This window comes from Mustelus asterias, chromosome 4 (genome assembly GCF_964213995.1).
Source record: "Mustelus asterias chromosome 4, sMusAst1.hap1.1, whole genome shotgun sequence".
Taxonomy (NCBI): Eukaryota; Metazoa; Chordata; class Chondrichthyes; order Carcharhiniformes; family Triakidae; genus Mustelus; species Mustelus asterias.
The window spans coordinates 115,711,367-115,724,866 of record NC_135804.1 but is presented as its reverse complement, the minus strand read 5'-3'; positions in this window follow the sequence as shown (position 1 = coordinate 115,724,866).

The following is a 13,500-nucleotide window of genomic DNA, read 5'->3' as shown; positions in this document are numbered from 1 at the left end:
GATCATGCTATGGAGGGGATGGAGAGGCAGCAGTGTGAGGGTCCCAGGCTGGCCAGCAATTGAGCTGGCTAGCAAACTGCAGGCTGACAGTTTGAGGCCACTGCGCATGCGTGAAGAGGCCCAGAACTGTCAGCCTCTGGCGTGAAGAGGCCCCCGCCCCCAAGCTTTTAATGATATTCCTGTTTGTGACCTCTGCATTGCGCAGAGTGTGGGAGAAAAAAATCAATGTCATTTACACCAGTTTTCCCACAAATTCCCACAACTTTTTTGGGAGAATTGCAGCAATGGTTGCTAAACAATGATAGTTAGGAAAGTCAATTGTGAAGTGGACATAAGTTGGTTACAAGTGGACATAGATAGATTAAGTGGGTGGGTAAGGTGTGGAAAATGTAGTCTTATGTGGGCAAATTTGAAATGGTCCATTTTGGTAGGAAGAATAAAAAATATATTATCTAAACATTGAGAGATTGCAGAGCTCTGAGGTACAGAGGGATCTGGATGTCCTAATGCATGAATCACAAAAGCTAGTATCCAGGTACAGAAAGTCATTAGGAAAGCAAATAGAATATTATTGTTTATTTTGATGGGAAGTGATGATCAAAGTAGTGAGGTTATGCTTCAGTTTTACAGGGCACTGGTGAGATTACATCTGGAGAGCTGTGTACAGTTTTGGTTTCCTTATTTAAGGAAAGACTGCATTAGAAGCAGTTCAGAAAAGGTTCACTGGGCTATTCCTGGAATAGCTGTCTTATGAGGAAAGGTTGGACAGGTTAGGCTTGTATTCGCTGGAGTTTAGAAGAGTAAGAGGTGACTTCATTGAAACCTTTAACATCCTGAGAGGTCTTAAGATGATGGCTAATGAAAGGATGTTTCCTCCTGTCAGAGAATCTAGAACTAGGGGCCATTGTTTAAAATAATTGATCACTCATCTAAAACAGAGATGAGGAGAAGTTTTTTTTCTCTCAGAGGGGGAGTGGGCCTTTAGTATTCTCCTCCTCAAAAGGCAGTGCAAGCAGAGTGTTTGAAGATTTCTAAAGTAGAGCTGGATAGATTCTTGATTAACAGGGGGCAAAAGGTTATTGGGGGAAGGCAGGAATGTGGTTGAAGTACAACCATGAAGATAAAACCATTATCTTATTGAATGGCGGAGCGGGCTAGAAGGGCTGACTACCGCTGCTACTTCATGTCATAGAATCATAGAATCCCTACAGTGCAGAAGGAGGCCATTTGGCCCAACGAGTCTGCACTGACCATAATCCCACCCAGGCCCTATTCCTGTAACCCTTATATTTACCTCTGACACTGGGGTCAATTTAACATGGCCAATCAACCTAACCCGCACATCTTTGGACTGTGGGAGGAAACCGGAGCACCCGGAGGAAACCCACGCAGACACAGAGAGAATGTGCATACTCCACACAGACAGTGACCTGAGGCCGGAATTGAACCTGGGTCCCTGGAGCTGTGAGGCAGCAGTGCTAATCTCTGTGCCAGTGTGCCGCCCATGGGCAGCACTTTTCTGATCTCGCCACACCTGGCGCAGAACGTGCCAATCCCAGAAAAAAAATCAGCTTTGCGTCTGGCGCCAAACAGTTTGCAATCATCCTGCTCTCTTTTCAATGATATAGGGCAGGAATGTGAGAAAGATCCAATAACTGCACTTCTCCCTCCATGCTGCCAATATTGACATTTTTAATAATTAATCATAACTAAGGACCCCACGCACCCCAGACATTCTCTCTTCCACCTTCTTCCTTCAGGAAAAAGAAACAAAAGTCTGAAGTCACATACCAACCAACTCAAGAACAGCTTCTTCCCTGCTGCAATCAGACTTTTGAATGGACTTACCTTGCATTAAGTTGATCTTTCTCTACACCCTAGCTATGACTGTAACACTACATTCTGCGCTCTTTCGTTTCCTTCTCTATGAATGATATGTTTTGTCGGTATAGCGCGCAAGAAACAATACTTTTCACTGTATGTGAACATAGATTGGAATATCCCTAGGATAAGGGGATTGGATGGGGAGGAGTTTGTTAGGTGTGTTCAGGAGGGTTTCCTGACACAGCATGTGGACAAGCCTACAAGAGGAGAGGCTGTACTTGATCTGATACTGACCAATGAACCTGGACAGGTGTCAGATCTCTCAGTGGGAGAGCATCTTGGGGATAGCGATCATAACTCTATCTCCTTTATGCTTGCATTGGAAAAAGAGAGGATCAGGCAAGCTAGGAAAGCGTTTATATGGAGTAAGGGGAAATATGAAGACATAAGGCAGCAAATTAGAGGAGTAAATTGGAAGAAGGTATTCTCGGGGAAATGTACTGAAGAGAGGTGGCAGTTTTTCAAGGAATATCTGTCTAGAGTTCGACAGGGCAACGTTCCAAGCAGACAGGGAGGAGTTGGTCGGTTAAAGGAATCGTGGTGCACGAAAGCTGTGTGGGATCTAGTCGAGAAGAAAAGGAAAGCATACAAAAAGTTCAGAGAGCTTGGCAAAGATAGGGATCTAGATGAGTATACGGCTTGTAGGAAGGGAGTAAAGAAGGAAATTAGGAGAGCCAGAAGGGGTCACGAGAAGGCCTTGGCAGGTAGGATTAAGGAGAACCTATAAACATGTGAAGAGTAAAAGGATGAGACGTGAAGGAATAGGGCCTATAAAAGGTGAAGGCGGGAAAATCTGTATGGAACCAGTAGAAATGGCAGAGATGCTTAATGAGTATTTTGCCTCGGTTTTCACAGAGGAGAAGGACCTGGGTGGATGTACTGCGGGCTTGTGGTGGACTGAAAAGATTGAGTATGTGGAATTTAACAAAGAGGTTGTGCTGGACTCTTTGAATGGCATCAAGATAGATAAGTCGACGGGTCCTGATGAGATGTACCCCAGGTTACTGTGGGAGGTGAGGGAAGAGATTGCAGAGCCTCTGGCAATGATCTTTGCATCGTCGATGGAGACGGGGGAGGTGCCGGAGGATTGAGGATGTGGTTCCTATTTTCAAGAAGGGAAATAGGGATAGGCCAGGAAATTACCGACCGGTGAGTCTAACCTCAGTGGTTGGTAAGCTGATGGAGAAGAACCTGAGGGACAAGATTTATGAGCATTTAGAGAGGTTTAGTATGCTCAAGAATACACAGCACAGCATGCTCCACAGCATGGAGTTCTTTGAAAATGTGACTAAACACATTGACGAAGGGAAAGTGGTAGATGTGGTTTATATGGATTTTAGCAAGGTGTTCGATAAGGTCCCCCATGCAAGACTTCTAGAAAAAGTGAGAGGGCATGGGATCCAAGGGGCTGCTGCCCTGTGGATCCAGAACTGGCTTGCCCAAAGGAGGCAGAGAGTGTGTATAAATGGGTCTTTTTCTCAATGGAGGTCGGTCACCAGTGGTGTGCTCCAGGGATCTGTTCTGGGACCCTTGCTGTTTGTCATTTTCATAAATGACCTGGATGAGGAAGTGGAGGGATGGGTTGGTAAGTTTGCTGATGACACAAAGGTTGGTGGGGTTGTGGATAGTCTGGAGGGATGTCAGAAGTTACAGAGGGACATAGATAGGATGCAAGACTGGGCGGAGAAGTGGCAGATGGACTTCAACCCAGATAAATGCGTAGTGGTCCATTTTGGCAGGTCAAATGGGATGAAGGAGTACAATATAAAGGGAAAGACTCTTAGTACTGTCGAGGATCAGAAGGACCTTGGCGTCTGGGTCCATAGGACTCTAAAATCGGCCCCGCAGGTGGAGGAGGTGGTTCAGAAGGCGTATGGTGTGCTGGCCTTTATCAATCGAGGGATTGAGTTTACGAGTCCGGGGATAATGATGCAGCTATATAAGACCCTGGTCAGACCCCACTTGGAGTACTGTGCTTAGTTCATTACAGGAAGGATGTGGAAAAGATTGAAAGGGTGCAGAGGAGATTTACAAGGATGTTGCCTGGATTGAGTGGCATGCCTTATGAAGGTAGGCTGAGGGAGCTTGGTCTTTTCTCCTTGGAGAGACGTAGGATGAGAGGAGACTAATAGAGGTATATAAGATGTTGAGAGGCATAGATCGGGTGGACTCTCAGAGGCTTTTTCCCAGGGTGGAAATGGCTGCTATGAGAGGACACAGCTTTAAGGTGCTGGGTGGTAGGTACAGGGGAGATGTTAGGGGGAAGCTTTTCACACAGAGGGTGGTGGGCGAGTGGAATCGGCTGCTGTCAGTGGTGGTGGAGGCAAACTCAATAGGGTCTTTTAAGAGACTCCTGGATGAGTACATGGGACTCAATAGGATAGAGGGTTATAGGTAGGCCTAAAAGGTCGGGATATGTTCGGCACAACTTGTGGGGCCGAAGGGCCTGTTTTGTGCTGTAGTTTTTCTATGTTTCTATGTTAATACATGTGACAATAATAAGTCAAACTGAATCAAATTTAGATGTTCCCATCGATCCTTCACACAATTTATTAAAAATCCTTTTAATTGATATTTCTACCCTGTTTATTATAAATTGTTTCAGTGTTCTGGAGGAAAAGAAAAATTAAATGCCCTTTAAAATTTAGATATCTGTATCAATCAGTAGCTAACATTCTGGCAATATTGCTACCCTCTTGGAACCAGCAAGTCAATTTGATATTCTATTTGATCTTTTGCTTTGCACAATATAGCGATAACAGTTCTTTAAAGGGTATGGAATAACAAACAAAATCTTATGTGCCAGTTTTCATGTTAGCTCTTAATTTATAGCAGTTTTAGTCAATATCTTCTTTGCGATTTTCCTCAAAATAGTTTCTCGGAATCTCAGTGCCAGTGAGTCACAATGTCTTTAATAATTGTGTGCTACCAATGCAAATGGCTTTGATGATAGTCTACATAAATTCGTGTGGGCTACTTTTATGACAGAGGTTAATAAATACTTGCCAAAAAAAAATGGAATTCAGGGTATCCCTATTTAGCATCGTATTGTAGGATGCTCCCTACATATGCCAGTAAGCCTGTAACATTCTGGTACACATTTAATTGCAGTCAGAATTTACTTTCAAAAGCTACTGGTTCTAAAAGCATGAAAAAAATGGCATTCCAATTACAAAATGACACTTCATAAGCCTCTGCTATGAAGCACAGCTAACAACAGGGTCATTCTTTAATTGGAAATTATTGTAACGTTATTGGCTTTAGATAGAATTCCCTGAAAGCCTTCATGCTAAAGTCACTTAGTGACACCTCAGCCCTGTGCGATTGGAAGCAGGTTAAGTACAGCATTATACTTCAAACGTACTTCATTGACTTTAAAGTGCTTTGAGATATGGCGTTGTGAAAGGTGCAAAAATGCAAATCTTTCTTTCTAGCACTCAAATGTGTGAAAAATAATATTAGATATGTATCAATTTTGTCTTTATTAGCTTAATTTGAATAGAGGCAGTTCACAGAAGATGCATCAAACTAATCTGGCAAGAGAACATGAAACAAGAGGGGAAAAACTGGAGATTTGAGTTCTTTTCAGCATTGAAAGGAGATGACCAAAAGGTTTTATGTAAAGTTAACCATTAAATAAAATGAGACAAGGAGAACAAAGCTCATTCTATTAGAATCTAAATGTTAAGATATTGGGCAGATGTGCACAAACATCTATGTTCAGGCAAAAAAACAGTAGATGCTGTTGCACAGACTAGCAATGACAGAACATCAGTGCAAATGGATTATCACATGTAGTTAAAAAGTTGAATAGCCCAAGGCTGAGGAAATGATTATTCTGTTGCTCTAATAAGACTTACATTTTCAGAAATGTGGTTAAGATTGAAGGTCGATTAGTTAATTACACACTGTTTATAATGATTCAATCTGGAACAAGGACACCTGAAGTATGAACCTTAGATGGCAATTTGAGGGTACTGCAACTAGTTTCAGCACTACTAGCTATGGAACAGCTTAGGTGCCTGGAGATTAAGCCGATAGAATCCGTAAGCTTCAATCTTCTTTCATGGTGGTAGTGCGTTCTGGCTTTGTATTGTGCAGGCTTTGGTGTAAGGATAGCTATAAAATAAATTTGACTAGCTCTGAAAGATTTGGAATTATCTTTGAATAACTACTTCAGAAGACTTCACATAGTCTTTGCAGAGGGTCCAGGATGCATGTTTCATGTCCTTAAAACAATGGGAAGCTTCAAATGAATAACCTCCAAATCTAATTCATACCAAACAGTGCTAGTGGTGGATTTTCAAATGCATTGTGCTGTCATGTCAGATTGAACTGCTTCTTTGAATTTAACTTGCCCCATTTATAAAATAAACTCAAACGATGTATAAATGTCCATGTAAATTCAGCAAATGCAACTCACAATGTCATCCATTGTAATTGTGATAGAGATGCAGTATTTTTCTTTGTCTATGCTTAGCTTGCTATGTGGCCTTTTAAATCCAGTCGCAATGCACAAGGGTTTTGAAGAAAAAAACAAAATAATCAAAATCATGGCCGATCCAAACTGTGCAAGGTCAGTTTGGGTTGTAAAACTGCAAACTAGAGGGGAGGAACCAAACAACTGGGAGATTTATTCAGTTAAGTGCACAACATCCAATTATTTTTGACTCCTAACCTCCAGTTACGAAAATTCAAAGCAGGTAAGGCAACCTGTGAAAGGTTATATGGGTGGCTGGGGCTGTTCATTAAACTGAGATGTGAGCTGGGCAGAGTGACGCTGAGACAGCTAGCTTGGTATTCTTCAGACTCTGATCTTTTATAGTTTTCAGTTTGAAGGATCCTGGGGCTATTAGCTTGACATTTGGATTTTTGGATTGTTACTTGACATACCTTGAAAAGACTAGTGTGAGTCTGGACTTGTTTGCAAACTGTGGTTAACCGCGAGCTGTTCAAAGAGTTTAAATCATGAATGTGTGGGAAATGTGATGTGTCAGGATTAGCATAGGTATCACTCTTAAAGGGACTTGTACCAATTAAATGTGATCGATCAGCAGAGGTGACCACCCAAAATCTAGAAGGGTCATGTTAATCACCGTGTGCTGTCTTTTTTTATTAATTCATGGAATGTGGGCATTGCTGGCTAGGCCAACATTTATTGCCCATCCCTAATTCTCCTTAAAAAGATGGTGATGAGCTGTCTTCTTGAACCACTGAAGTCCATGAAGTGTTGGTACACCCACAGTACTGTTAGAGAGGGAATTCCAGGATTTTGACCCAGTGACAGTGAAGGAGCGGCGATTTATTTCCAACTCAAGATGTTGAATGGCTTTGAGGGGAACTTCCAGGTGGTGGTGTTCCCATTTGGCTGCTGCCTTTGTCCTTCTAGATGGTAGTAGTCATGGGTTTGGAAAGTGCCTTGGTGAATCCCTGCAGTGACACTTGTGGATGGTACACACTACTGCCACTGTTCATTGGTGGTGAAGGGAGTGAAAGTTTGTGGAAGGAGCGTCAATCAAACAGGCGGCTTTGTCCTGGATTCTTGAGCATTGTTGGAGCTGCACTCATCTAGACAAGTGGAGTTTTCCTCAGACTCCTGACTTGTAGAAGGAGGACTTCTATGAGGAGTCAGGAAGTGAGATACTCACCACAAGATGCTTAGCCTGTGACCTGCTCTTGTAGCCACAGTATTTATTTGGCTAGTCCAGTTTAGTTTCTAGTCAATGGTGACCCCCAGGATGTTGATATTGGGGAATTCAGCAATGGTAATGCCATTGAATGTCAAAGGGCAATGGTTCCATTCTCTTTTGTTGGAGATGATCATTGCTTGGCACTTGTGTAGTGTGAATTTTATTGGCCACTTGTCAGCCCAAGCTCCAATATTGTCCTGTTCTTGTTGCATTTGGACGTGAACTGCTTCAGTATTTTTGAATTAATGAACGGGGCTGAACATTGTGCAGTCATCAGTGAAGATCCTATGTCTGACCTTAGGATGGAAGGAAGATCATTAATGAAATAGCTGTAGATGGTTTGGCCATCATCTCATTATTCTCAGTGCAGTTAAATTAGCTCTGGATTGTATCTACAGTATCTAATCTCATTTGTTTCATGGGATGGGAACATCATTTGTTGGAGAAATTCCCAAGCCTGCTATCAAGAAGATACTGAGACTAGGATGCTTTGGATGAGACTTTTTGTTGCTTTCCACAGAGCTTACTTCTCCAATCCATCACAATCATGTCTTGGTGATGGCTGGCTTGATGTACACATCTGAGTATAATTATCCAATCAATACCCAACACCGGTTCACTATTGTAACCTTCATCTATAAGGTTTTTAACATCCATGAACAAAACCTATTAAATACAAGCATCATTGGAAAGGTCAGCAATTGCTGCTCAGTCCTAATTGCGCTTCAGAAGGTGGTGGTGAGCTGCTTTCTTGAACCACTGTAGCCCATCTGGTAGAGTGCTGTTAGGAAGGGAGTTCCAAGTTTTTATTTCAGCAAGAATGAGGGAATGGTGATATAGGGCCCTATTTTATCATTTTCATTCTAAGTGCTGGGCGGACTTGAAACTGGGAGTGTTTCAGATCCATCTTTTAGATCCGTTCTCAGGCGCCCCCATACGCACCCTGCCTGAAAAAATATCAGCGACTCTGAATCATGCTGCAGAAGCCTGTGAGCGGGGCTTAACGCGCCTGAAACTCTGCAGCTCCGATCGGTGCCAACAACTGTGCATGCGCAGTAAAAAAAAGGATAGAAAAATGCTCCCCTGCCACATCGCACCCAGGCTAGATAATGCCTCCCTATGGCCCCCACAAACATTTCCCCACCCCCACAACATTAATGACCCCCTTATCCCCCCACCCCCCCCACTACCCAGACTGGTCATGGCCCCCTGCCCCCCTTCTCCCCCACCAATCACACGGAAAGTGGCAGTGAACCCCCCACCGATCACACGCAGAATGGCAGCAGAACCCCCCTTCCCCCTCACTGAGCAGAGGCAGAGTGGCAGCGGACTGCCCCTGACCCCCTCGTGCCCCCCACTGATCTACGTGGAGCCATCTGACCCACCTCCCTCCCCCCTCACTGATCTGAGCTGGTGAGCCATCTGACCCACCTTCCCCCCAATCTGAGTCAAAGAGCCATCTGACTTGCCTCCCCCCCCCACCTCCCCACCCCCCCGTCCCCCCCCACCGATCTGAGTCAGAGAGTCATCTGACCCAACTCTCCCCACTGATCTGAAGTAGATTTGAACTGGAAAATCATGACCAAGGTTAATGGACCTTTGCATAGTCCCACCTGCCACCCCCCCCTTCCCCCCACCCCCCCCCACCCCCCCCCCCCCCCCCCCCCCGCTCATCCCCGCTATGATTCCCATGACGGGTGGGATGGGAAAATTGCACCCCACAAAAGTTAGAAAAGTAACTCAACCTCCAATTTTAAGATGATAGGGTGGAAGCATTTCTATTGCAAACGTATGTTTTATATCACTGTTTACTCTTTGCATGTTTATCTTGTGAAAAATATATTTACTTCACACTTAAACTTAAAATAAGGTTGATATTGCAATGTTTTTAATTCACTGAAGATTGACAAAAGCATGTAGAAGTCTAGTATAAACCCAACAGCTAAAGCAGAAGGATTGTTCTGTATTTTCATTGCCACATTCGCGATAATATTTGCTTCGGCAGGAACAGGAGTGAAGATATTTTCAAAAGGCATTGGGAGTTAATATTTATTTATGGGAATGATCAAAGATACATGAGCTGTAAAGGTCTAGAATAAAGGTAGAACAGTGCCAAAAACAGAATCGTAACCGAAACAGAAGTAAGAGTACGAGATGCATTTTAACCTGCTGTGGTGGGTAAGTTTGTTTCGAAGTAGCAGGTTAAAACATATGGGGCGGAACTCTCCCAAAGAAATAATAAGTGTCGAATTTGCTGGAGTAATTTACGTTGGTGTTTTCAGTGGAAATTTAGAGAAGAATCTCCCACACCCTGTGCCCTGCAGAGGCCACCAGCGTGAACGTCACTAAATTTCAGGGGCCTATTCCCACTGGAGAGGCTGAAATCAGCAGGCTGAGCAGTGCTGAGATCGGCACATGCGCAGTGGCCCTGCATGATGGCCTCCCGATTGCTTGCCAGCTTGATCGCTGGCCAGTGCCCCACTCCCGCAACGCTGGCTCTCCGCACCCTGTTCATTGGTCCCCCCGACCATTCCTGGGCCCAGCCTCGACCCCTCCTCCCCCCCGGCCTGCTGCGATCTCCAGCCCCTCCCATCGAATTCCCCCCCCCAATAGTAACCCCCCCACTGCAGTCCCGATCCCCTCCTGCAGTGCTGACCCACCAAACAGGCTGACAACCCCCACAACCCCCATCCCCCACCCCCCCCTCCCCCACCAGCTTACCCTCCCCTTTCCAGCACACCCCAATCGCTGGCCTCTTTCCTTCGCCCACCAGTCTCTATGCAGAGTGGCAGTGGGACCCCCCCACCCCCACCAATTACCTCCTGGGCCCCACCCCATCAGCTGCCCCCATAGACCCTGTCCCCTTGGCACTGCTCTATTCCCAATCGGCAGTGCCAAGGCTCTTCCAGACATAGACACTTTGCCCCTTGGGTAGTGCCAGGGGCACAGGCTGGCACTGCCAGGGTGCCAATGGCCAGAGGGCACCTCCCCTCCGCTGTCCGACCCTCTGGGAGGGCTACGATTGCCCTCCCTTCACTCCAGCAGGGAAGTAAACCCCGCTGGAGTGAACCACTCCAGCGGGTTGGGCTATACTAGCTGGCCCGGATACTTAAGTCCCAGGCCCACGAATCACTTGAAATTATATTGAAATGACCATTTAAGTGGTCTATGTGCCTCCCCACCGATTTCCAGCGCTGAGCAGGCGCTGCCGGAAATCCCATGCTGGCAGATGCTAGCGGAGTGCGAACGTGCATGCGAACCCCATGAATGGAGTCAATGTGACAATCACACAGCCCACTGCGCTCAAAAATTAGCACAGCGGGTTGGGAGAATCGCGGCCATGAAATTGTAGGAGTGCCAGGAAGTTAAAGGCTGCCCAATATCAGCCTTTAACTTGAGTAGGATCTGCAGCATTCAGGAAATGCTCGTCACATCTGCCGTTTAATATGCCCAGTGTTCATGAGCTGCTCTTTTAACCAGGATTCTGCATTTGACAGAGTAGGCACAACTTCATTGGGCAGCTTGACATCATGCCAGTTCTAGTTTCCTGCAACCCTGAAAGTCAAAAGTAAATATAACAGTTTGATTAAAAAGCCATTGACAAATTGCCTGTTGAAACTAGACTGACTCCATGAAAATTGCAGGAAATTAGGACATGTTTTTCCTCACAATGGAACCAGCCAGTTCAGGAGTGCAAGGTGTAGGCTCACAACCCAACCCATCAAGGAATGAGCTGAAAAAGGGGCTTAGGAGAGCTAGGAGGGGACATGAGAAGTCCTTGGCGGGTCGGATCAAGGAAAACCCCAAGGCTTTTTACTCTTATGTGAGGAATAAAAGAATGACCAGGGTGAGGTTAAGGCCGGTCAAGGACAGTAGTGGGAACTTGTGTATGGAGTCAGTAGAGATAGGCGAGGTGATGAATGAATACTTTTCTTCAGTGTTCACCAAGGAGAGGGGCCATGTTTTTGAGGAAGAGAAGGTGTTACAGGCTAATAAGCTGGAGGAAATAGATGTTCGGAGGGAGGATGTCCTGGCAGTTTTGAATAAACTGAAGGTCGATAAGTCCCCTGGGCCTGATGAAATTTTTCCTAGGATTCTTTGGGAGGCAAGGGATGAGATTGCAGAGCCTTTGGCTTTGATCTTTGGGTCCTCACTGTCCACGGGGATGGTGCCAGAGGACTGGAGAATGGCGAATGTTGTTCCTCTGTTTAAGAAAGGGAATAGAAATGACCCTGGTAATTATAGACCGGTTAGTCTTACTTCGGTGGTTGGTAAATTGATGGAAAAGGTCCTTCGGGATGGGATTTACGACCATTTAGAAAGATGCGGATTAATCCGGGATAGTCAGCACGGATTTGTGAAGGGCAAGTCGTGCCTCACAAATTTGATTGAATTTTTTGAGGAGGTAACTAAGTGTGTTGATGAAGGTAGGGCAGTTGATGTCATATACATGGATTTTAGTAAGGCGTTTGATAAGCTCTCCCATGGTCGGCTTATGATGAAAGTAAGGAGGTGTGGGATAGAGGGAAAGTTGGCCGATTGGATAAGTAACTGGCTATCTGATCGAAGACAGAGGGTGGTGGTGAATGGAACATTTTTGGACTGGAGGCAGGTTGCTAGCGGAGTGCCACAGGGATCAGTGCTTGGTCCTCTGCTCTTTGTGATTTTTATTAATGACTTAGAGGAGGGGGCTGAAGGGTGGATCAGTAAATTTGCTGATGACACCAAGATTGGTGGAGTAGTGGATGAGGTGGAGGGCTGTTGTAGGCTGCAAAGAGACATAGATAGGATGCAAAGCTGGGCTGAAAAATGGCAAATGGAGTTTAACCCTGATAAATGTGAGGTGATTCATTTTGGTACGACTAATTTAAATGTGGATTACAGGGTCAAAGGTAGGGTTCTGAAGACTGTGGAGGAACAAAGAGATCTTGGGGTCCATATCCACAGATCTCTAAAGGTTGCCACTCAAGTGGATAGAGCTGTGAAGAAGGCCTATAGTGTGTTAGCTTTTATTAACAGGGGGTTGGAGTTTAAGAGCCGTGGGGTTATTCTGCAACTGTACAGGACCTTGGTGAGACCACATTTGGAATATTGTGTGCAGTTCTGGTCACCTCACTATAAGAAGGATGTGGAAGCGCTGGAAAGAGTGCAGAGGAGATTTACTAGGATGCTGCCTGGTTTGGAGGGTAGGTCTTATGAGGAAAGGTTGAGGGAGCTAGGGCTGTTCTCTCTGGAGCGGAGGAGGCTGAGGGGAGACTTAATAGAGGTTTATAAAATGATGAAGGGGATAGATAGAGTGAACGTTCAAAGACTATTTCCTTGGGTGGATGGAGCTATTACAAGGGGGCATAACTATAGGGTTCATGGTGGGAGATATCGGAAGGATATCAGAGGTAGGTTCTTTACGCAGAGAGTGGGTGGGGTTTGGAATGGACTGCCTGCAGTGATAGTGGAGTCAGACACTTTAGGAACATTTAAGCGGTTATTGGATAGGCACATGGAGCACACCAGGATGATAGGGAGTGGGATAGCTTGATCTTGGTTTCAGATAAAGCTCGGCACAACGTCGTGGGCTGAAGGGCCTGTTCTGTGCTGTACCGTTCTATGTTCTATGTTCCATCCTGCATCCTTGAAAGGCACTTCTGAAAATGGAGTGGAGAATCCTGGAATATGCCTGCCATTTTTAAAGGGCTTTCAACTCAGTGAAAATTCAGTCCTCAAGGTATTATAAGCAGATGAACTTTTTAGGCTTTTTGATAGCTGGGTAGAGTGAGGAATGGGTTGGGAACTATGCAGTTTTAACAGACAAGTTGTCATGGTTCACAACAATTCATGGGTGTTGTGAACCATAGTCTGCATGAGGGAACCTTTTGAAAAATAAGTTTAAAAGGTCCTACCTACGCTCCCCAAGCCAAAGTATGTCCTT